The sequence below is a fragment of the Acinonyx jubatus genome, chromosome B1 (assembly GCF_027475565.1).
Source record: "Acinonyx jubatus isolate Ajub_Pintada_27869175 chromosome B1, VMU_Ajub_asm_v1.0, whole genome shotgun sequence".
In the NCBI taxonomy this organism is placed as follows: domain Eukaryota; kingdom Metazoa; phylum Chordata; class Mammalia; order Carnivora; family Felidae; genus Acinonyx; species Acinonyx jubatus.
The window spans coordinates 165,858,184-165,881,630 of NC_069382.1; the positions used below are offsets into that span (position 1 = coordinate 165,858,184).

The 23,447-nt window shown below is 39.6% G+C and overlaps 1 long non-coding RNA gene across 1 annotated transcript; it reads left to right on the top strand.

The window, feature by feature from the left end:
• Positions 1–3,746: 3,746 nt before the first annotated feature.
• Positions 3,747–23,151, top strand: LOC128314556 (uncharacterized). The gene is made up of 4 exons (XR_008296336.1): positions 3,747–3,970; positions 20,437–20,579; positions 21,298–21,529; positions 22,165–23,151. It is a non-coding gene; the product is annotated as an uncharacterized LOC128314556 (long non-coding RNA).
• Positions 23,152–23,447: the final 296 nt, after the last annotated feature.

Consider the following 23,447-nt stretch of genomic DNA (forward strand, 5'->3'; position numbering starts at 1 on the left):
CTCATGAGGTATTCCACAGTCTAAAATTTTACAGTATTATAGAGTTAAGAGGAATCTGATAGATGAGGAAACTGAGCTCCACAAAGATAAAGGAGTTCTACCGGTCAGGGCAGGCAAATTATTATAACCCACAACACCAAACTTGTAGTGGCTCAGCTTAATGGTAGTCTATCTCTCACTCAAATCATAGTCTAATTTAGGATGGCAGATGTGTATCTTAGGGGCCCAGGGTCTTCTATGTGGGCCCTTTGATTCCTCTTTTTGTAACTAGTGATTGCAGAAAGAAAAGTACATGCAAAATTCCACAAGAGGTTTCAATGGGCCTAGACTAGGGGTACATCAAATCAGCTCACATTTCATTGACCAAAGTTCAGTTACATGGACACATCTAACTGCAAGGGAGGCTGAGGAATATAGTAAAGTGTTTTTGTTTTGTTTTGTTTTGTTTTGTTTTGTTTTGTTTTTAATTGCAGACATTACCTGGTTTATAAGTTGCCTTAAATATTTTACTTAAAAAAAAAGCCATTTAGAAATTTATGCTAGGGGCGCCTGTGTGGCTCAGTCAGTTGAGTGTCTGATTCTTGATTTTGGCTCAAGTCATGATCCCATCATCGTGGGATCAAGCCCCGCATCAGACTCCAAAATCCTCCCTCTCTTCCCTATGGGACTTCATTGCCATATTGATCTAGCTTTTCTTTCTACTTATGTGCCCCAGTTGAGAGTTAACCCTAAGGTATTTGAAACATCGACTGAAATAAAGCTACAGTATGAAAGTTGCAAACTGTTCTCTAGGCCTCTAGATTAAATATTTTAATTCCTCTTTGATGCAACCAGCATTCCCCCCATGGAAAATCGCTTCAAGTTGGCTCTTGATATTATTCAAATATTAAGCCAGAAGTTAAACTGTGATGCAAACATTAACTTAAATGCCTATGTTTTACATGGACCATATGACTTTATGTATTGCTGAAGTAAGAATTATATTTCAGACTTTTCTTGGTTTTCTATGTGTATACTGGATTTTTGTAGTAGAAAAATAGAAAACAGAAAAATAGAAAAAAACCTTTATTTTTTTTCTATTGAACAAATCATCACAAACTTAATGACAATAAGAATTCATTACCATTCGGTTCTGTAGTTTGGAAGACTGACACGGTCTCACTGGGCTAAAATCACGGTGCTGGGAAGGCTACCTTCCTTTCTGGGGCCTCTAGGGGTATATCTGTTTCTTTTCCTTTTCCATCTCCTGGAAGCAGTTCACATTCCTCACCTGTGGTTCCTTTCCTCCCCCTGCAAGTTCAACATCATGTCTCTCTGGCCATTCTTCCATAGTCACATCTCCTTCTGATCCTCTTCTGCCTCCCTCTTCCACTTATAAAGATCTTGATTATTATATTGAGGCCAGTGGACAATCCAAAATAATATCTCTATATTCAGGTCAGCTGCTGAGCAACTTTAATTCTCCTTTGCCACGTCAGGTAATACACTTGCAGTTTAGGGATTAGGACACGGACATCTTGGGGACCCTTGTTCTGCCAGTTAACTGGTGCCAATAACACTGGTTATTGTATCGCGAGAAATACTAAAATGGAAGAGTGGATTCCGACTACGTATGGATTGAGACTTGTAAGGCTCTGGCCCAAATTACTGTGTACATTTGTAAAAGTGAGATGGAAAGCATGAAGAGGACAGTAAAATGTCAGTATTTGTAAAAGAGAAGGGCCAGAAGGGAAAAGCAGAAATAACTGCTTTCATGAATGCCTTTGTAAGTCTCCTGGCATTAGGAGTGTTGATCAGGCACAAGTTGGGAAATTTGAAAAATAAGTCTCTTTGTTTGGGCTTTGCCAATCCCACAGGGCATCAGTAAGACTCTTTCACGAAAATTGAAGGGAGGTAGACTTTGGCCTGGTGAGTCAAATCAAGGGAGGGAGAAATGACTGAAGCAGATAGATTACTTTGTGAGTATAAGTGATGTTCTTCTTTGGGGATCTGAGAAATCATTGGGGTCACTCTTTGGATGGGTTTTAAGTATCTTAAGTATCAGATGATGGGAGCCACAGCTAAAACTTGGTCTGAAAATGTTAATTCCACTTCAAAAAGTCCTCAGAGACTTTAAAGCATATACATATATATATATATATATATATATATATGCATATACACACAAATATGTATAATTCCTCTAGAATTTAGATTTCCTTCTATGGAAGGAATCATTTCATTATTCATTATTCATTTCGTTATTCATTATTTCATTATGTTAAGTGAAATAAGTCAGTCAGAGAAAGACAGATACCGTATGTTTTCACTCATATGTGGATCGTGAGAAACTTAACAGAAGACCTTGGGGGAGGGGAAGGGGAAAAAATAGTTACAAACAGAGAGGGAGGGAGGCAAACCCTAAGAGACTCTCAAACACAGAGAACAAACTGAGGGTGGCTAGGGGGGGTGGGGGAGAGGGGAAAATGGGTGATGGGTATTAAGGAGGGCACTTGTTGGGTTGAGCACCGGGTGTTGTATGTTAACGATGAACCACGGGAATCTACCCCAAAAACCAAGAGCACACTTTACACACTATACGTTAACCAATTTGACAATAAATTATATTTTAAAAAAGAGTAAAATATAAAAATAAAAAATAAATTTCCTTCTATCATTAAACATGATCAGAGCAACCAAAGAAAGCATTTATTTGACTAATGCTGCTTTTGTTTCTACGTTTCAGCAGAGAATTTGGAAGTATTTTTGTTCTTGTACATTCTATTGCTTCATTAACTTAAGCTTCAGTAGCTTGCTCTGTGCATCTTTGCTTAGTGGAAATGTGGTAGCAGTAGCGAAAGCAAACTTATTTGAAAGACATCTCCCTTCCCAACTGTTGTTTCCCAAAACCAAGCCCACTGACAAGATTGAGGTATGTTTCCGAGAGAGAGACAGAGAGAGAGAGAGAGAGAGAGAGAGAGAGAGAAGAAATTTAAGTTTACAGGAGTCCATTTGAGAAACACATAAAAAGAGGAAGATCTGGAAAAAGACCTTTCTGAAGACCAGGATAGGAGACAGAAGTCTGTGAATTTCATTAGGAGCTAAGGCCCGTATACAGCTTCAGACCAATACCTCAAGAGAGGGCCAGACTTGGGAAAAACGGTTACTGCACATCATCTTTAGGGATTTGAGCAATGGCGCCCCAGCCTCAACAGACTCTCATGCTTTAGGTATGACCTAGATGTAGCAGAACCAAGTGGGAGGGATCCCTGGATATCTCTACAGTGATTTGTGTCACTGATAACAGATAACATCTCCTATCTTCAGGACCTGGATACATTCACGTGAAATCCACAGTGCCCTGCCCTTCTCCAGAGAATGGGAACAGCAACAATGATGGGGGGGGGGGGGGTTGTCTATTCCCTTGCAAACCACCTCTTTCCAGCAAAAGGAAAGGGAATGCTCAAAAGTGAGCTGATTTTAGAAAGCCAGGGGATGTGCTATTTCATGCTAGTTTATGAGCAAAGATTCTTACCTGGCTTTAGTTGCTTTCTATCCTTTCTCCATGATTTTATTGTTAGTGACAGGTTGTCTACAAACACTACCTCTGAATTATTATTATAATTATAGTACAGCCCCTAGCTCTTTACCCACCCCCAGTGAAGGAATCAAAGTAAATGGTTACTTTGTTTCCTCAAATCTACCAGTAACACTTCTCTGAATATGTTCTTTCTGTAAAGTCACTAAAGATCTTCCTGGATTGCAGGTACAACCATGATGTCTACAAGATGGCAGCTTGGATGTTCAAACTGAATTCAGCTGTATTACATATACACCTCCTACTCGTCTACCCAGCCCTAGTGAAGGAATCTTGACCTTCTTAGGCACCAAGAACCCAGATTGAAGCAAGGAGGGGTAAAATGAATGACTGCGAAAACCATTTCTCTCTAGAGGCACGGAGAGGAGGAGGACCTTTTGACAGGAGGTCCCTGTAAGTGTTCATAACAATAGGATTGGCTGATTTTTAGAAATAATAGCAAGAAAAAGAAAGAAATATATGGAGTATTTTGGGAATTGAATTACTCAGAAATAAGCAGCCTAATGATTTCTACTTAGTCATAGTAGATACGGGGTTCTGCATACTAAAAGGAGACACTTCAGGGTCATTATACTGTGGGGTCAATCCTAGTCTTGGTTGATGGCAAACAAAAGCTTTATATTTGCATATCAGAGGCTTTTAAAGTTCTTGTAGGTGAATGTTACTAATGTATGCAGAGAGAAGTTAAGATGTGTGGCAAAGCAGCAATGATAAAAAATTAATGCTTACTACTATGTGCCAATTATTCTTTTAAGTATTGTACACATATTATCTCATTTAGTTTGGCTGATCAGAATGATAGCAAGAAATTACAAATTAAAAACAAGGAGACTTTAAGCTCATCCTTTTAATTTATGGATAATATTAAACTATTGCTATTATGCCAACTCCATTATTTTGTAAACATTTACATTATAAATTAGTAAATATTTCAATAATACCCCATATCAATGAAATTACTATAAATTGTATTGTACATATAGCTGTTAAAACCTGAATGTCTTTACATTTTTATTTAAATATTTAAAAACATTAAATAGTATGAACAGAGGCATTCATAGATAATGTTCAAAATCCAAAAGAATAAGACCTATTTTTTTTTCACTTTATTCTGATACAAAATATTTAAATACAATACCCCTTTCTTTTCTGGTTAATTATTCTCAGTGACATTTTGAGATCAGAATCAGCATATAATTATTCTTTCTCTAAAACCCCTGGAATTAAAGTTGAGCTGACAAAAGAATATTTAAATCTAAGAACTTTTGAAAAATTACCTCTAAGTGAGTCAGCTAGAACTAACTTTATTTTATTAAGATTTTAATTTTTAAAAAAAATCTTTCATTCTTCAAGGTGAGTAAGAGGTCTGTGATATTGAAAAACACTTATGGGATGGTACAGGGAAAATCTGTGACTACAAAAATGAAAGTACGGTTTTCTGGAATATGGACAATGAAAGGAAACTATGATCCAGCTCCACTGACCTTCTTCAGTTTCTTAAATTGCAAACACATTGGCTACTTCAGAGACTTCCCATAAGCTGCTTCCTCTCCCCACAATGCTTACCCTGCTCCAACCTACCCTCAATTCTTTGACTACCTACTTTCTACTTATTCTTCCAGTCGCTTCTGCAGGCAAGCCTTCCAGACCTCTCAAGCTATCTTATGCCTCCCTGATAGATGTTCTGGTGTAAGCTTCCACTTTCATAGGTTTTCATTACATCTTTAGTTATGCAAATTTTTGTTTGTCACTCTGAAAAAATTGTAAGATCTATTCCATGAAAGCAAGAACTGTGGGGCCCTTGTTCCCTGCTGTATTCCAAACCTTCACCATGATGTCGGCAATATAGCATATGTGCCTTAGATATTTAATGAAAAAAAATGAGAAAGATAACAGGGATCTTGAGACAGGGAGAAAAGATTATGATTCATAAAGCAATAATGCAAAACTATTTTTATTTCCCATAATTATGCACCAATAAATAATATCCAAGTTCTCTATTCAGCCAATATTTGTGGAGCTCCAGATCTATGCCAGGAAATGATGGTGAACCAGACACCGTCTCTGCACTTAGGGTATTTGTAAGTCTGTGGGAGAAACATACGGTAAGAAATGATGAGGTACTGTTACAGGCATTACGGTAGCATAAGACGGAGTGCCATGGAAGTAGATCGGAGGGGTATCAATTCCAGTATCTACTGCTAAATTACAAATTGTCCTGAAAGATAGTGTTTAAAACAATTTGTTTTTTGTTTTTTTTGGGGGGGGGGGGAGGGGGAGCTCAAGTGGGGGAGGGGCAGAGAGAGGGGAGAGAGGATCAGAAGCAGGCCCTGTGCTGACAGCCTGAGGTGGGGCTCGAATTCACAAACCCTGAGATCATGACCTGAGTTGAAGTCGGACACTCACCCGACTGAGCCACCCAAGTGCCCTAATGTGTTATTTTTATATCTCATAATTCTGTGGGTCAGCAATTTTAGCAGAATGTAGACAGGATGGCTTGTCCCTACTCATGATGCCTGAGACCTCAGCTATAATAATTAAAATCGCTGAGGACTGGAATGACTGCAGGCTGGCCACGTACCTCTCTCTATCTCTATCTCTTTTTTCGCCCTCTACATGTTGCTACCTTAGAATTCCTCATAATATGGCAACTCTGTCAGGACTTCTTATATGTTCAGGACTGTAAGAGAGGATGTTTCAAGACACGAGGAGTAAACGTTACCAATCTCTTACAATCTGGGCCTTCAGTCAAAGTAGGCCTGAATGAGATGCGTATCTCAAATTTCTATCATATATCTTGACAGGGAACAGGTGTCAAACACCTTGTGGCCATCTACAATCCACTGAACTACCTAACCGCGACTGGGGCATCAGGAGAGGCTTTGTGGAGGGCACAAAAATCTCGGCTGACACCTAAAACAACTGTGAGTTAGGATGAAGAAGTGGAGGGTGGCATAGGGGAGGCATTTCAACCAGAGGTCAGTAGTGCAAGAATGCTCACAGTTTGGCCAGAGATGGGTAGAACTGTGGCAGGAAAGGAAGGGACAGCGTAGTGGTGAATGATAAAACTGACTAGAAAAAGAGCAATTCATTTATGAAAGATCAAACATTTCTTCTCTCCACATCCCCATTTCAGTGATAATGGTCAGGATGAAGGTAGTAAGTAGTGTGTAATGGGCAGAGGAGAACGGACTGAGGAGTGCTAGTTCAGAAAGACAAAATGTCGAATCCAGACTCTGACACTAACTATACTGTCCTTTTTTTAACATGTTCTTTAGTTTATTTTTATTTTAGAGAGAAAGAGTGTGTGTGTATGTGTGTGTGAGGAGGGGAGAAGGGAAGAGGGAGAAAGAGAATCTCAAGCAGGCTCCACATTCAGTGTGGAGCCAGACATGGGGCTAGATCCCACAACCCTGGATCATGACCTGAGCTGAAATCAAAAGTTGGATGTTCAACCAACTGAGCCAGTCAGGCACCCTTCTTACTGTAGAGTCTTGGGCAAAATTCCATGAGTCACACTTACTACAACTCTAATAAGATGAATCATTTCGGGGCGCCTGGGTGGCTCAGTCGGTTGAGCGTCCGACTTCGGCTCGGGTCATGATCTCATGGTCCGTGAGTTCGAGCCCCGCATCTGGCTCTGTGCTGACCACTCAGAGCCTGGAGCCTGTTTCAGATTCTGTGTCTCCCTCTCTCTCTGACCTTCCCCTGTTCATGCTCTGTCTCTCTCTGTCTCAAAAATAAATAAACGTTAAAAAAAAAAGATGAATCATTTCTCTTCATAATGGTATATCATATTAGCTCTTTTTATAGCTAACATTTATTGAACATGTGAGATATTGGCTAAAGGCGCATATTATCTTACTAACAACCCTGTAAAGTAGGTAATTTCATTTCATTTTATAAGAAAGGAAACAGACATAGATAGGAAAATTCTTTTCCTGAAGTTTCCAAGGTTTCAGTGGACCATGAAGTCAGACAGTCTGGTCCCAGAGACACCGTCCTTCTCAGCCAGTTCTTCATGCCTCTATGAAGATAAAATAAGATGTCCATTCTAAAAGTCAACCTCGGAATGTAGCAACCACTAGAGATATTCAATAGATAACTTTATCATTTGAGTAGGATACCTAATTATTTTTTTTAATGTTTTTATTTATTTTTGAGAGGGAGAGAGAGAGAGAGAGAGAGATCGAGCTCACACAAGTCGGGGAGAGGCAGAAAGAGAGGGGAATCCAGCATCTGAAGCGGGCTCCAGGCTCTGAGCTATCAGCACAGAGCCAGATGTGGGGCTCAAACTCATGAACCATGAGATCATGACCTGAGTCAAAGTCAGACACTTAACTGACTGAACCACCCAGGTGTCCCAGTACTTAATTCTTCATAGCATATTTTGAAGATTCATAGGAGCGTGTCTAATATTACATGCAGATCCCTGTTCAAAGAAAATTCATTACTGTGCAAACTCAGAAAACCATTCAATCGGCATTGAATGCCAGCTCTGTGCAAGTCTGTTCCAGCCTATGATGTGAGATGAATGCATACAGCAGCCGGAATCCCTGCTCTCAGTTCACTGCAGTATAACCTAGGCTATGAGTTCCATCAGAAACAGGCTCTGAGGCAAGGATTCAAACGTAAATAGTTTATTTAGGAGACAATCCCAGGAAATACCTGCAGGGTGTGAGAAACAAAGCAAGGAAGTAAAAACAGAGCCAAGAAAGTTCATTATCTAGCAATTACCTCTGGGCAATAGAACTTTACTCCCTCGGCAGAGAGACAAGAACTTCAGTTATCCCAAGCAAGGAGCAGGGAAGGTGGGGTACCCATCCCTTGACTTCCTGTCCATCATTGGCTGTAGGCTGCTCCCGGGAGCATTAATTCCCTAGCACTCAGCCTACCTTGCTCTTGAGCCAAAAGCACTTGGGTAGCCAAACAGCCCTCAGACCAAGAGTCAGAGGTGTTCAGGGTTAACAACATTCTGTGTGTGGAGGCCACCCTGGGCCAAAGGCCTATGGAAGGGGTCCTTGCAGTAGGTCCTTGCAGTCCTTGCAGTAGGTCCTTGCAATAAGGACAAATGGATGTTACAAATTCTCCCTGTTGAAAATAAGGGAAAAGGGGGCACCCAGGTGGCTTAGTCGGTTAAGCATCCAACTCAGCCTGGGTCATGATCTCGCGGTTTGTGAGTTCGAGCCCTGCATCGGGCTCTTTGCTGTTGCTGCAGAGTCTGCTTCAGATCCCCTGTCTCCCTCTCTCTGCCCCTCCCCTGCTGTCACTCTCTCTGTTTGTCTCTCAAAAATAAACAAATAAACAAACAAAAAGAAAATAAGGGGAAAGATCCCCCTTCCTTTCTTAGAAAACTTGCAGTTGGATTTCCCCCATCATGACATACTATTTTTGAAAGCAAGTCTCAAGTAACTTTATCTTTATTGTCTCCTCTGTCTCTACATACAATCCTGTACGTGGAAGAACTTGACGGCATGTGGTGTATAAACCCCTACCTATTCCACATCTGTACTGTGAGCATGCATCATCACAGGCCGTGGGACAGAACAGGGCTACCCTTGGGACACTGGGAATCTTCAGACCGCGGGAGAACGGGAGTGATCTCAGGTGAGGAGCAGCTCACTGACCATCAAACCTGCCTGTGCCGCCTGTACTCTAAACCGTCAGAGACCTTAACTGAGCATTTATAAGATAGGGAAAGATTAAAGGCTGTGACACTTCAGTCACACTAAGAAAACTACGAAGGACATTTTGTAGACTAGAGAGATGTTATATGTCCACAAGAAATCAAAACCTGAAAAGGACAGTTAGTTCAGGCAAGAAAAAACAATAAGGATACCAACAGTAAGACAGAAACTATTTCAGTACCGAAATCTCTTTCAAACCTTTCCTATTTTATTGGGCTGGTTTGTGTACTCTCCCAGTAGGCGATGCTCTGGTGCAATCAGCATTTGAAACACATGATTTAATTGTTCAGCCATAGCTATTGGTGAAGGATTAAGCAGTTCTGATTTTATGGTAGCAGGCAGGGACGCCTGGGTGGCTCAGTTGGTTAAGCATTGGACACTTGATTTTGGCTCAGGTCATGAGCTTGCAGTTTGTGAGATCGAGCCCTCCATCGAGTTCTGTGCTGACAGCACGGACCCTGCATGGGATTCTCTCTCTCCCTCTCTCTCTGCCCCTCCTCTGCTTGCTCTCTTTCTCTCTCAAAATAAAGCAAATAAACTTAAAAAAATAAAATTAAAAAAAAAAAGAAAGTAACAGGCAAAACAGGTCAATGTATATGATCCATAAGCCATGCGAATAGAAAGTTGAATGCTAAATTAGAGTCTATGATTTGTTCTCTCTGGGAAAATCCATCATAGACTTCTGGTTTCAGTAACTTTATCTTTCACATTTGAGGTATTTCACATCTAGTACTTTTCAAGGGCATCATAATTAATTCAACTTTCATTTGTTTGTGGTACAAATGTTTACTGGACTCTTAATAGGTGCCAAGCCCTACACTTGACTCTAAGCATTCAGTATTGAAAACACCGGGACCTACTCTCAGTAAGTTAAATAATCAAACAAGTAATTAAAAGCAAACAAACCATCACAGCACAATGCAGTAAGAACTTCACTGCAGGATGATTACTGATCCAACTCAGCAAACACATATCAAGCACTTCTTTGTGCCAAGCGATATGTTAGATGCTCACGAGGAGACAAAATAAACCAGCGCTTTTGCTACTCTCTTACGCAGGAGATCATCTAGTCCCAAGACGTAGTCCTGTTCATTCATAATTCAACGTATGTCTTAGGGTGTAGACAGACTACCTAGAGATTTAGCTCTTGGATCTGTAGTCACAGGTAACACCAATTGCTCTTCAAACAGAATGCAACTAATGCAAAGCATTAGGGTAGTGTGCATGCATATCATGAAGGATCTCCACAGTAATTATTATCAATGTCTTTTTTAAGAATTTTAAATGTATTTTTATGTCATGATTAAGCACAATTAATTTAGTTTATTAACATGGTCATAACAGGAAAGAATTGTTGCTATTTATACTTGATCCCTTTTTAACTATTTTGAAGGCTGCATAAAGTTTGTTCTTTCTTGTTTACTTGTTTTTTAAAAAGAATTTCCGTATTACCATATTTCAGAATGGGAAATGGCAGATAGGGTTTGGGTCCACATAGTAGATCTTCTGAAGGAGAATTAAACTGCTTTTCAATGCATCTTCCAAAGAATTCTTTAGATCATTTCTTTAGTTTGTCATACACTCATCCCTTTATACCTTGTGGCATCTATTTTGGAATGTGGGGCTTAAGCAACTCCCCCTAAAAACGTTTCTATTCTTTTTAAATAACTAGCAGAACACACAATCGTGAAGTGTCTTGGTATATGAGTTTTTTCATTATTAATGGCACATTGAAAGGATTCATCTTCTGCATTTTGGTGTCAAATTCAAACAAATTATGAATCAAATGTTAATGGATGTTGTAGACATTATAATCTCTCCCAATACCTTAAGATCTTGGTATACATTTTGAGAAAATCAAGTGAACAGTATAAATGTGTACTGATATATTCATCTTCAGTTAGAGTAACTTACTGCTCTGCCATTAGTATGACAGAAAAGATATTCATGAGTCAGTGGTTAGGAATGCCTAGGCTAGTAGTTTGCATGTGCGAAATTGGTAAAACAAAATGGTGGTAATAAGACAGAGCAGAGACTGGACTTGGGTCCCCTCATCCTGAACCACAAAATCCAGTGTACCTGGATAGCTGAAAGTCCATGCCCTTTGAGTAGCATATCTTGCAGGGAATCGGAAGCAGAATGCTTACCTGAAGGACAGTCTACTACAAAGACTAGTGAAGATCCAACCAAATCGGTCTGCGCCAAGGTGGACCCCAGCACTGACCTTTCATGGACTCTCTTTCTCATTATAATGCTAAAAATCACACCTTGGGGTGGAGATTTAACATGCTAATTAGATTTACAATACACGTTAAAGCATGACATTTAAGTGCACAGGCAACAAGAACTCCCCACCTCCACAAGCTTAATGACGCTTAAATGACAATGAGGCTTAAATGACACCCCTTTCCTGCTTCAGTCTCTAAAAATTTCCCAGCCTTTGTTCGGGGAACCAGGCTGAAGACCCCTTTCCTTCGCGCTGTCTCCCTTATGCTCCAGCATACGCCCCAGTAAAAGCCATGTCTGGAACTCTTGTTTGGCCTCTAGTTAATTTCTATTGCTTGGGGAGCCCAAGGACCCACGTCAGTTACAGATGAGTTACAGTGACTGTGAATGACTCCAAATTCCTCAAAGATCCCCTACACTTCTGAGATCCAAAAATCAGCCAATGTCTGATTCTTATGTATGGTCAAACTCAGCACATTCTAACCATCACAGATAGAACCATTTAAGGAAAATAAAACACAATGTTCTAACTGAAGGAGAGAAGTCCTAAGATTGAATTACACCCGGTAAGAAGTTATTAAATCAATAGCAATATGCTGACAACACTGGTGTCAAGTTCCGGTGGGATGGGACTTAACAATTCCACCTGTCTTCCTTCATTTATTCGCGATCTAATTCTTATCTCTGATGTTAATTATGGCATTAAAAAAAATCAGATTTTCCACTTGAACATTCTCTATCTTTTGTACTTTTGATTAGGACAAAATCACCCAGCTTGAGAACTGCTTTTCAAGAGTTCACCATACACTATGGAAAATGAGAAAATAGGTTAAGTTTTTACTTACTGGGAAGATAAATACACTTGATTATCCCTGGATGGTAGCCCTTATACCTACTAACAAGATCAAAAAAGAGGGGTTCCTGGGCAGCTCAGTCAGTTAAGTGCCTGACTCTTGATTCCGGCTCAGGTCATGATCTCACCATTTGTTAGATCGAACCCCGCCTCAGGCTCTACACTGCCAGCCCAGAGTCTGCTTGGGATTCTCTGTCTCTGTCCCTCACACTCTCTCTTTCTCTCTCAAGAATAAATAAATGAATTTAATTTAAAAAAAAATTTTTAAAAAGGCTCAAAAAAGAAATGCGATGTATGAAGTTTAACATTGACCTTGTCTGAATATGGAATATTGAAACAAAGTGAGAAAATTAGGACTTGACTTTCTTTCACTTTTGAAATTTCCTAGGCTGCTTAGGAGAGGGAAGATCAGAGAGGTGGTAAGAATCTGAAGCTAAGCCAAGGTAGATAGCACAGGGAAGAAGGAAGCTAAGGGTAAATTATGGGAATTAAGAAATATCAGGAAACAGTGACTAAAACCTACAGTTGAGACACTGGAAGAATGTGCAGGCTTTAGAGATGCTGGCGAGAAAGTACAGCCTGCTACTCCCACCCCACTCTGAAGCCCAGGGTACTCGTGTTCTTGCCCGTGACGTAACCATAAAGCCTTAGGCACATTCAGGACAGTGATGTGGGAGGTGTATTGGCCCTTTGGGGCAGGGTAAATGGCAGTTAACTATGATAGAATCAGGAGCTCTACTTGCTAATAATTCTTTATGACATTTAGTAAATATCCTTTGCTTCTGCCACTGAACATCCCTTTAGTTTTCTTCTTTTAAAACAGTACTCCAAATTTCCTATGGAAAGGGACTTTTCGCCTACTTTCATGCCATGCTAGAGGATTTGGGAGATTTGCTTCAGCAGACAGCTTTAATTAGCCATAGTCATTAGTCAAGGGATGGACACATGGCACAGCCAGGAATCGTGAAACAGGATGGAGCTTTTGCCAGGAATCCAGAGGAAAAAGACTCCCATCTCTTTCCCCCTGCCCTTAAACCCGGTTGAATGTGACAGTAACTCCTACAACCAATTTGCCCCTCGTGGAAACTGAGAACAGAGAAATACATGGAAGAAAGCTTTGCTGAGCTGAGGAACACAGATAAATAGCATGGGACAAGGCCTTAGGATCAAGCTGCAGCTGAAATCAGACCTAGCCCAGGACTTTTCAAGTATATGAACAAAAAACAAAAAACATTGTTTTTATTAAGCCAATTTCATTAATGCTAATGCATGGGCCTCTGCCTAAAATATAGCAAGTTTCCGCAGCATAGCAGAAGAGATTTAGAATCATACACAGTCGTGTGTAAATCCTAATTCTACCAATATAACTCTGGGTAAATGAATTAACCTCTCTGGAATGTAGTTTTCTTTTTCTTTTTCTTTTTTTTTAAGGTTTTTTTTTTTAATGTGTATTTTTGAGAGAGAGGGCATGAGTGGGGGAGGGACAGAGACAGAGGGAGACAGAATTTGAAGCAGGCTCTGAGTTGCCAGCGCAAAGCCTGACTTGGGGCTCCAACCCACCAACCTTGAGATCAGGACCTGAGCTAAAGTCGGAGGCTCAACCCACTGAGCCACCCAGGAACCCCCAGTTTTCTTATTATATACAAAGAATAAAACCCAAATGATCAATAAAAAGCCTATGGAAAGCTTCTACATGATATGCCGCATAGTAGGCCCTCAGTAAACGATGGTTAGTGTTTTTTGGGTCTTGGTTTTTTGCCTATACCAGAGAAATAATGAATCGTTCTGAAAGGTTCTCATTGGCATTAATGAAAAACGAAATACAAATTGTCAGGAAAAAATCAAAGATATAAAAACACCTTTTACTGATTTTGTTAACTAAACTCAGATGTTCTAATGCCTACCAATTATATGACTTTGGGAACATCATCCCACGTTCATCACCCTATTTTAGCTGTTAAGTGACTGGATATGGAGTTCCAATTCCTCTTTTAGTTCTAAACCTCTGAGCTGATAGTTCTTAAATGCAATAGTTACAAATGAATAATACGTTAATCAACATGCTCCTTACATGAAAATAGAAAAGCCATAGTTCAATTCTCTTTACCTGGTTGTTACCCTGAGGTAATGATTTAGATAGATAACTTTAAAAAAAATCCTCTTTTGAGATTATAAACTCTTTAAATATAACTTCGGCCTGCTTTCTTTCCTTCCTTCTTTTCTTTCTGAATAATTTAGCCATTAGGAGGGGGCAAGCCAGGGAGGTGTCAGTCAGGGTTGGGGACAGTGGCACCCATTTGACAGAAGATGTTGGAGCCAGAGCAAGATGAAAAGGGTAAGTGGCCCTTGTAAGTGACCCTGGTAGGTTGTTAACAAACCTAAACAGGGCGAGGAGTGCATCCACATAAGGGGCTAAGAGGGTGGTGACAGTGGCGATGGGAGATTGGAAACATGGGGGGACTGAATTCGCTAAGTTACAGATTGAAGATTTGGGGATCTCTGTTTTTCTAGGGAAGAGAGTTTCAAATATGGAAAAGGAGTGAGTTAGAATGAACACTTTGTTACAGAACGAGAATTGAGGACATCACTTGAACTCGTGTATATATGTAAATATAGATATATAAATATTATATAAATATCTATATACTTAAGTGTGTATATGTATTTACATACACACTTCCCCTAACTCTGTCCACTGAGAAAGTCTGGAGTAGTGACCATCCCCCAATAGCAATAAGCACATCTGGTGTCTAGATCTTGGTTTCTAGGTGAAAGGGCTAATTTTAAAGCTGGGGCAGAGGATAGAAAGTAAGCCTGGAAAATCTTGAATCAGAAAGAAGACAGTGCTCAAGTGATGGAGACATATTAAAAGAACAAAAAGAACAAAAAAAACTGACTTAAAAAGATTATCTGGTCGCATTTAAGACAATTTGAATATCAAAATAAATAATGACTGTAACAAATTAAAAGCTGTTTAAAAAATAGGAATCCATGAAGCCATCCTGCTATAAATAAATGAATACAAATGAACTGATAAGAGAAAGCATTTTGTTTGGCATAATTTCAACTAATAAATGTAGAGTGAATGATAGAATTAGAAAATCACAATTTGGCATAGTAATATTAATTCACCCAAGCCATATCAATGGATGCTAAAATGATTAAAGTTTATGAGCAATGGGAATTTGCATAGTCTCAAAGTACCTCTCTATAAAATAGTAATCACAAAAGGGCACATGAGTAATTTTACATGGAGAAACACAGCAGATGCCACCTTAATCAAATGATCAAAGTTAACATCACCAGTAACCAGACAAATTAAAATTGTGTTCCACCTAATAGGATACAGTGAAAAGAACACAACATTATTTCTCTGATAATCTTGCCAAAAAAATGTATAACTTACATCTAATCATGTGAAAACATCAGGCAAAATCCCAATTGAGGAACATTCTACAAGGAAACTGGCTGTAATCATCAAAATATATTAAGATCAGGGGCGCTGGGTGGCTCAGTCAGTTAAGTGTCAACTTCAGCTTAGGTCATGATCTCACAGTTCGTGGGTTCGAGCCCCATGTTGGGCTCTGTGCTGACAGCTCAGAACCTGGAGCCTGCTTCAGATTCTTTGTCTCCCTCTCTCTGCCCCTCCTGCACTTCTGCTCTCTCTCTCTCTCTCTCTCTCTCAAGAATAAATAAACATAAACAATTTTTTTTAAATATTAAGATCAGAAAAGGCAAGCAAAAACTAAGCCATTGTTTCTGATTAAAGTGCATTTTAAAAATTGCAACATGTTATATACCTGAAACTAATGTAACATTATGTGTCAACTATATTTCAATTAAAAAGAGACACAAAAACTGCAAATTTCAACGTGCAACTTTGGTTGAAACTCTTGGGAAAACTGGTGCTATTCAAACACCTTCTGTAGATTCTATGGTGTTCATGTGTCACTGTTAATTTTGATGGTTGTATTATGATTATATAGGAGAATGTCTTTGTGCATAGGAATTATACACCAAAGTATTCGGGTTAAGGGAACATCACACTGTCAACAAATTCTTAAATGACTAAAACCAAATTCTTTATACTGTTCTTGTAACTTAGTTATCTAAGTTTGAAATTATTTCTGAATTAAAATTATTTTAATAAATAACCAATTAGAGTTAATTAAATATCACAAAAGCTAAAAGTTGGTGACAACTGAAATGTCCATCAAAAAAATGAATAGATGAAGAAATTGTAGCGTATATACAACATAATACTACTAGGTAAATAAATGGAATGAACTACTGATACATGTAAAAACACGGATGAATCTCCCAGGCGTTACACCGAATGCAAAAGGGAGACACAAAAATATAATTCCTGTGTTTTTAGATACTACTGTGTGATAAGAAATCCTAGAGCAAGCAAAACTAACCTATAAAAATAGAAATAATATCTGTAGTTGCCTGGGTCTCAAGGGGTGGAGATCAGGAGGGACTGGCAGCAAAGGGGCACAAGAGAACTTTCCTGAACGATGGAAATGTGCTATGTTCTCAAGGATGTTAGGTAAATGTACACCATCATCAAAATTCCCAAGTCCGATTTTTATTGTATGCAATTATATCTCACTAAGGTTAGTTTTAAAACAAAATATTGCTGGTAATAATAAAACAATAGCAACTGAGAAAACAAAACAGCAAGTAAAATATCAATAAAAATAAACTTCAAGAAGCCTGTTCTTTTTGGAACTATTTTTAATGAACAGCCATGAGATGGTAAACTATCTGTTTCTTGAAAATCGGCTAGTAAGTATAATAAACTTATTAGTATCTAGGTTAGTTTTGTCTCTTAATTTTAATGCTATATTTTTAATAAAATCCTATACAAAAACAAAATTTCTCAACCAAATCACTCCATCGTGTAAATTTGTTTATTTAAGGTGTCCCTTATCCTAATAGTTTAACTTTAATTAAGCGCTGTTTAAAAAAAAAAAAAAAAAAAAGTTGCGGGATGACTGGGTGGCTCAGTGGTTGAGTATCCGACTTCGGCTCAGGTCATGATCTCGCAGTTCGTGAGTTTAAGCCCCAGGTCAGGCTCTGTGCTGACAGCTCAGAGCCTGGAGCCTCCTTTGGATTCTGTGTCTCCCTCGCTCTTGGCCCCTCCCCCACTTGCACTGTGCGTGTGTGTCTCTCTCTCTCAAAAATAAATAAACTTGGAAAAGAATAAAAGCAATTAGAAAATGTTGTGTTTTGACAGCAAACAACTCAATTAGCAAACGTCTGGGTTGGAGTGGTGAGGGAGAACTCTGTGGCTTCCTTATGCAGATCTCTAAATTATTTGAAACGTTTTGTACCAAAAGCTGTATCATGACTCGAATGCACCTGAACACAATTCACCTCTTCTTCCCAAACCGGAAGCTTTTTCATTTGCTACAGGACCAACATCTTTGAAGAGCAGTATATCAAGCATTCAAGGAGACAGTGGTCCTTCTAAAAGAAGTACATAGTGTCCGAAAAGGGAAGCGGATTTGTGCGATGTAAGTCTTGCAGGAAAAGTACAGCAAGGTTGACACCGGACGGGCCTTAGATTCTGTGCTCTTGCAGCCCACTGCGAAGAGTGCTGATAAGCTGTTAAGAGCTGGCACTTTCAAAACCTACTCACGACCCGTCCTGTTTAAAACAATTCCTTCCAGATTCATTACGCTGGCGTGAGAAAGGAAAGACATCCAAGATTTGAATATCAAAACTAACATACCATAATTTTGCTCCGCAATTCAAAGGTGGATTATTCAGTGCCCTGAGTGCCACCCCTAAATTATTTAAAGGAAACTAAGTAATCTGAATTCTTCTGCGGGCTGAATTATTTAAGGCATAAATGTTTCCTGTTGAATGCTTTTGTGGTCACATTTTGTGTCTTGGCCTAAGTGAATCAAATCAGCTTTAATGCTGTAATATGAAAACAATGGTTAGAAATAATACATGAAGTGATTGTCATGGTTTTTTCCTAGGAGAATGATGAAGTAGATCTCGGCAATAATACACATTTCTTCTTATATCTTTAGTAAAGCCTTGTGCCAACAAGAAATTGCTCCCTTCTGTCTCTAGCCTTCTCTGTCTCTTAAACTTGTGTGAAAGGCGATTGCAAATAAATGCTCCTCTGCTAAATTTGTAACTCTCTTCTAAATCTGCCATTGCTAGCCCAGGTTTCTTATTACCTATTACAATATTTTATATCAGCAATAATATACTTACCAGTGTGGCCAATTACCTTGTTGAAGAGAAATTGGCAATCTGTCATTTGATGTGCAATCCAATGCATTGGTTATATTGCTAAGAGATAATATTGTACTTTATCTGCCTCCCAGGCTTAGGAACAGACTACCTTGAAGCCTTACTAGAACCTCATTTTTGTCATTAAATTTAATTGTCTCACATTTACTGCCACTTTTAGCAAAGTCCAAACTACATGGTTTGGGTTTCAGATTGTATTTCTCTTCTCATCTTCTTACCAGTTGGGAAGGTGGGAGACAGGAGGAGGAAGGTTAGTTAAAACCTCAAAAATCACAGGACAGCAGGATAAATAAGAATTCAGAAGTGAAGAAATGCATCAGAAAGATAGTAAGCAATGATGGAATCCTTTTGTTCATTACAGATTCTCTTGAATTAAATTGAGACATTCTTATTTTTCAAGTAAAATGGTTTTTTCAATTTTTTAATGTTTTATTTATTTTTGAGAGTGAGCAAGAGAGAGAAACAGTGCGAGTGGGGGAGAGGCAGAGAGAGAGGGAGACATAGAATCTGAAGCAGGCTCCAGGCTCTGAGCTGTCAGCACAGAGCCCACATGGGCCTCGAACTCACGAACTGTGAGATCATGACTTGAGCCAAAGTTGGACACTTAACTGACTGAGCCACCCAGGCGCCCCTGAGATATTCTCTAAATTGAATAGTATTTTAAATGTAATGAACATCCCTTGTTGGTGGTTTGTGGTGGCAAGTAACAGAATCCAACTCAAGATATATTAAAGAAAAAGAAAAAAATAGCTCAGACAGGCTGAGGAGATGGAATTTACTAGATGGACACAGGGATATTTCACAGCTTCCAAGGGCAACAATTCCATGGCTCCAAAAGAGACTGCAATTCGGAACCGGGGAGAGGTAGGGCTCTCATCACACCCTTCAGCCTGTTACACTCTCTCTGCCCACATCATCTCTCTCTGCCTGTCTACATGGCAGCAAAGTGGGTAACCCCAAGCTACCAGGTTTAGGTCTGGTATGCGCAAGAGAAGCCCAGACTCCCCTAAGCCCCCTGAAGGAAGGAAGAATCTACCTTCCCTGAAGGAAGAATCTACTCAGTCTCCCTCGAGCCACTGCTTTCCCATGGTCAAATCAACTATGAACAAAGATTTCATTATGTGGCTTTGGGAACTAGGGTTGTCATAAATTTCTATAGCAAAGAAGAGTGTATTGGTTCACGAGCTGGGCAGAAACTCAATATATGCTCACCACAGAAACTTGTAGCTTAACCATTTTAAAGCAGTTTATTCTTTTAGGTCACATCCTTTAATAACTGGCATTCCTAAAGTAATGTATCAAGCACTAAGAAGTCAGACTTCCAGAACTCTATAGTTTGCCTATATGAGATACTTTGTAAACTGAGTGTCAGATTTTCTCCCTCCAGTGTCTACTTCTGCCAGTATTTTTCAGGTTTTCATATCGGAAACACAATTTCCTGTTCTTCCATGAAGTTGCCTTCAAAAACTGGGCTACGGGCTCTGCCCTGAGTGTAGAGCCTGCTTTGTATTGTCTCTCTCTCTCTCTCTCTCTCTCTCCTCTCTCTCTCTCTTTCCCCTCCACCATCTGCCCCGCTGGTGCACTATCTCTCTCTAAAATAAAATTTAAAAAAATTCAAAAACTGGGCTAGAGAATTCACTGTCAATTTATCATGACCGCCATACCTTTGGCATCTAAACCAGGACTACAGGTAAGGACTGTAAAAGTAAGGACTATATTCTATATTGTCCACAGTCCTCTTCTTTGTGTAGTTCTGGGCTAGAACTTGACAAAGAGAGGCATTTGCATGAGATTGGTAAGGAGCCATTGTTTTCCAGAGGCCACTGCACTCTGATGTGTGGACAATCACGAGACCCAGAGTCATCCTAGGGAGTTAAAGAACCACCAGCCTCACCACTGAAGACTGAGCACTGACGACTCCAGCCTTCCTGGAGATGCGTAAGAAGTACATGGCTTCCAGGTGAGGACTTGAGAACTCATTTGTTTGGTGTTGCAGGCTGAGATCCTCTATGCTGGCTCCCTTGACCACAGCTCTTCTGATAGCTGCAAATCTCAGTCATTCATATATCAAGCCTTTATACAGAGAATACATGAGAGGCTTCTGTGTTTGCAGTTGTCCCGTGTCTGATACAAAGCTTATTGAATTCTGCTATCAATGGTTTTTCACATGCTGTGGAAGGCACAGAGCCTACGTTCTTAGTAATTCTACAGTTAAATTCCAGGCATTCCGTTACATCATTTTCATCTTAAATAATACTTCTGCTCATACGATCTGGAGCCCGGTCAGTTTCTCTGAAGATGACCAAACTTCTCAAAAGTTTTCAAACTCAGAAGTCCCACAAAACATTGTCTATCTTTTTGGAAGGGCATAATACCACTACGTTTATAATGTATTATTTTCCCTTAATATATTGAGAGATCTGTGGGAATGGAGTTTGGCAATGGTTTATAAGTTAGCCTTAAAGACTGACAGTCCAGGGGCACCTGGGTGGCTCAGTCGGTTGAGCTTTCGACTTCAGCTTAGGTCATGATCTCATGATTCGTGGGTTGGAGACCCGCATCCGGCTCTGTGCCCACAGCTCAGAGCCTGGAGCCTGCTTGGGATTCTATGTCTCCCTCTCTCTCTGCCCTTCCCCTGCTCACACTCTGTCTCTGTCTCTGTCTCTCTTTTCCCTCAGAAATAAAAATAAAGACATTAAAAAAAAAAAAAAAAAGACTGACAGTCCAGTCGTCATGAAAAAGCAGCCCTCAAAACCCGTGCTTCTCTCTCATCCTGTGCTGCTTTGAGGGTGACTGGCAACCCATTTGTGTGCTCTAAAAGTTTTCAGAGGCAAAAGTATCTTTATTTTTGGAACACCTTTGGAAGATCCTTAGCATATAACGCATGGCTCCTCTTTCCATACTCTCCTAGTAAGTATTTACTTTCATTGAAACCGGTTTGGGCTGCCGGGTTTTCCTTGGGTATTGAATGTGAGCACTGGGAGAAAGAGGCATAGTATAAATCAATCAATCAAATGAATAAAGCATTAGGTGGGGTTGTGCGAGGGGGCAGAAGGTGTCTATATGTTTGCAGGAAATCCGATATGAGATGCATGGTTTGGGAAAACACGCGCACAGCTAGAAAAGGGCTTCAAGTGAGCAGGCCAAAGGCAATATTTGCGTGCCCACTTCAGTGGCCTTGTCCTGTTCAGATCGGCGTGGTCTTTGAAACCCAGATGTTGAAACCCTCCTTTTCACTTCAAAAGCAAAGGAACTAACTGCATACTACTATGGTGGTCACACGTTGCACTAAACGTGCCTGGGGGTAGTTTATTATTCTCTTGGCTAGACGTTTTGGAAGGGATGAGGGAAAGCTTACAGTTCCTTGGAAGATACTGGTGAGGTTGGATTCATAACTGTCGAAGCGTTTCTTTATGAAGGTCTTTCCACACACTTTGACACCCACCGCCTGGGTAAGTTATGTCGTCACAGCCCGACTAACAGTTTCATGTGAGATTTTGTTCTTCAAGTGGCACTGATTTCCTTAACTTGTTTTCTTATTATAGAATGATACCTGCATAAAAGCAAAATGGACTTCCAGGGTTTGGTGTGACAAGCAGTGAAGAATACTGGCTCATTTATTAGCAGCAGCCACAACCTTTTTTCAGACCATAAAAAAAAAAAAAATGATGTCACTAAATTTCGCCCAGATCTGCTGTCGTGGCAAGAGTTTGGGAAAATACCTGTCAGAGTGAAAAACAAAAACCGGACATTGTACTTCAATCACATTTAACTCTGAATGTGTTCATCAACGTCATTGTTCACCATTCTGGAAAAAAAGGTTATGAACATAATTATGTGTGTCGATTCTCAATCAATTTTGTTCTATAACTGAGGCAGATACTACCCCACCAATTCTAAGTCATCCTCACTTATCAAAAATTCAGGGGATTTTTAGAGACTTTATTTTTCAAACTACCAAGGAAGTGCTCAGTATCTCATCAAGCAGCACATTTTTAGCAAATACTCTACTTCATCACTTGGCTTTTCTTAAGACAACAGTTTGAGGAAGAAGAAAGCATGAAAAAAGATCAAACTTTTCTATTCCCAGGCTCTGAACTATGAGCCAAGGAGGATGATGGCAAGAATCTCTCATCTACTCAGAAAAAGTTAAATAAAACTGAGAGTCCATTAGACAAAAGTTAGAGATTCATCCCCCTTGAGCTATATTTAAGCTCTCAACATAAGAGGCAACAAGAATTTCAAAAGAAAGCCTATGTCTACATCAGATCTCAGAAGAAGATGTTTTACTAAAAACTTACCATCATTTTCCTTGTCAAAATTATATAACCATGTGGGTTTTGTTCAGATCTCAGAATGTCAAATCTTCCATACTGTGTTTGAGTTCATACCCTATACCTACATCCAGGGCAGTGGGGGGAATCTAAAAATACTAGTAGCCTTTGTGTTAGGACTTCCTATGCACGAAAGAATTGATAGAATTACTTGGCAAAACATTGTACAAATGCAGTCTGGGAAATTATATGGCGGGGGTGGAGGGGGTATTTACACATGTGAATTTTTGTTCATATTTGGTCATTGGATCATTTTAGCCCATAAAAAAATCACTGAATAATTCAGTTAGAAACATCTTTCAAAGCTGTCAGATGGGATGTCAGCACTAATAGAAACTACCAAGTAATAACATCTAAGTCCTGTCACTTTTCTTTAATAAGCACAACTAGATATTTGAAGAAGCACAAGATAATGGCATTCCAGTTTTTTATTTGAAGATTTGTCTATTTTATTTGAATCACGATGAATATCTCTCACAGCATCTCCTGGATTT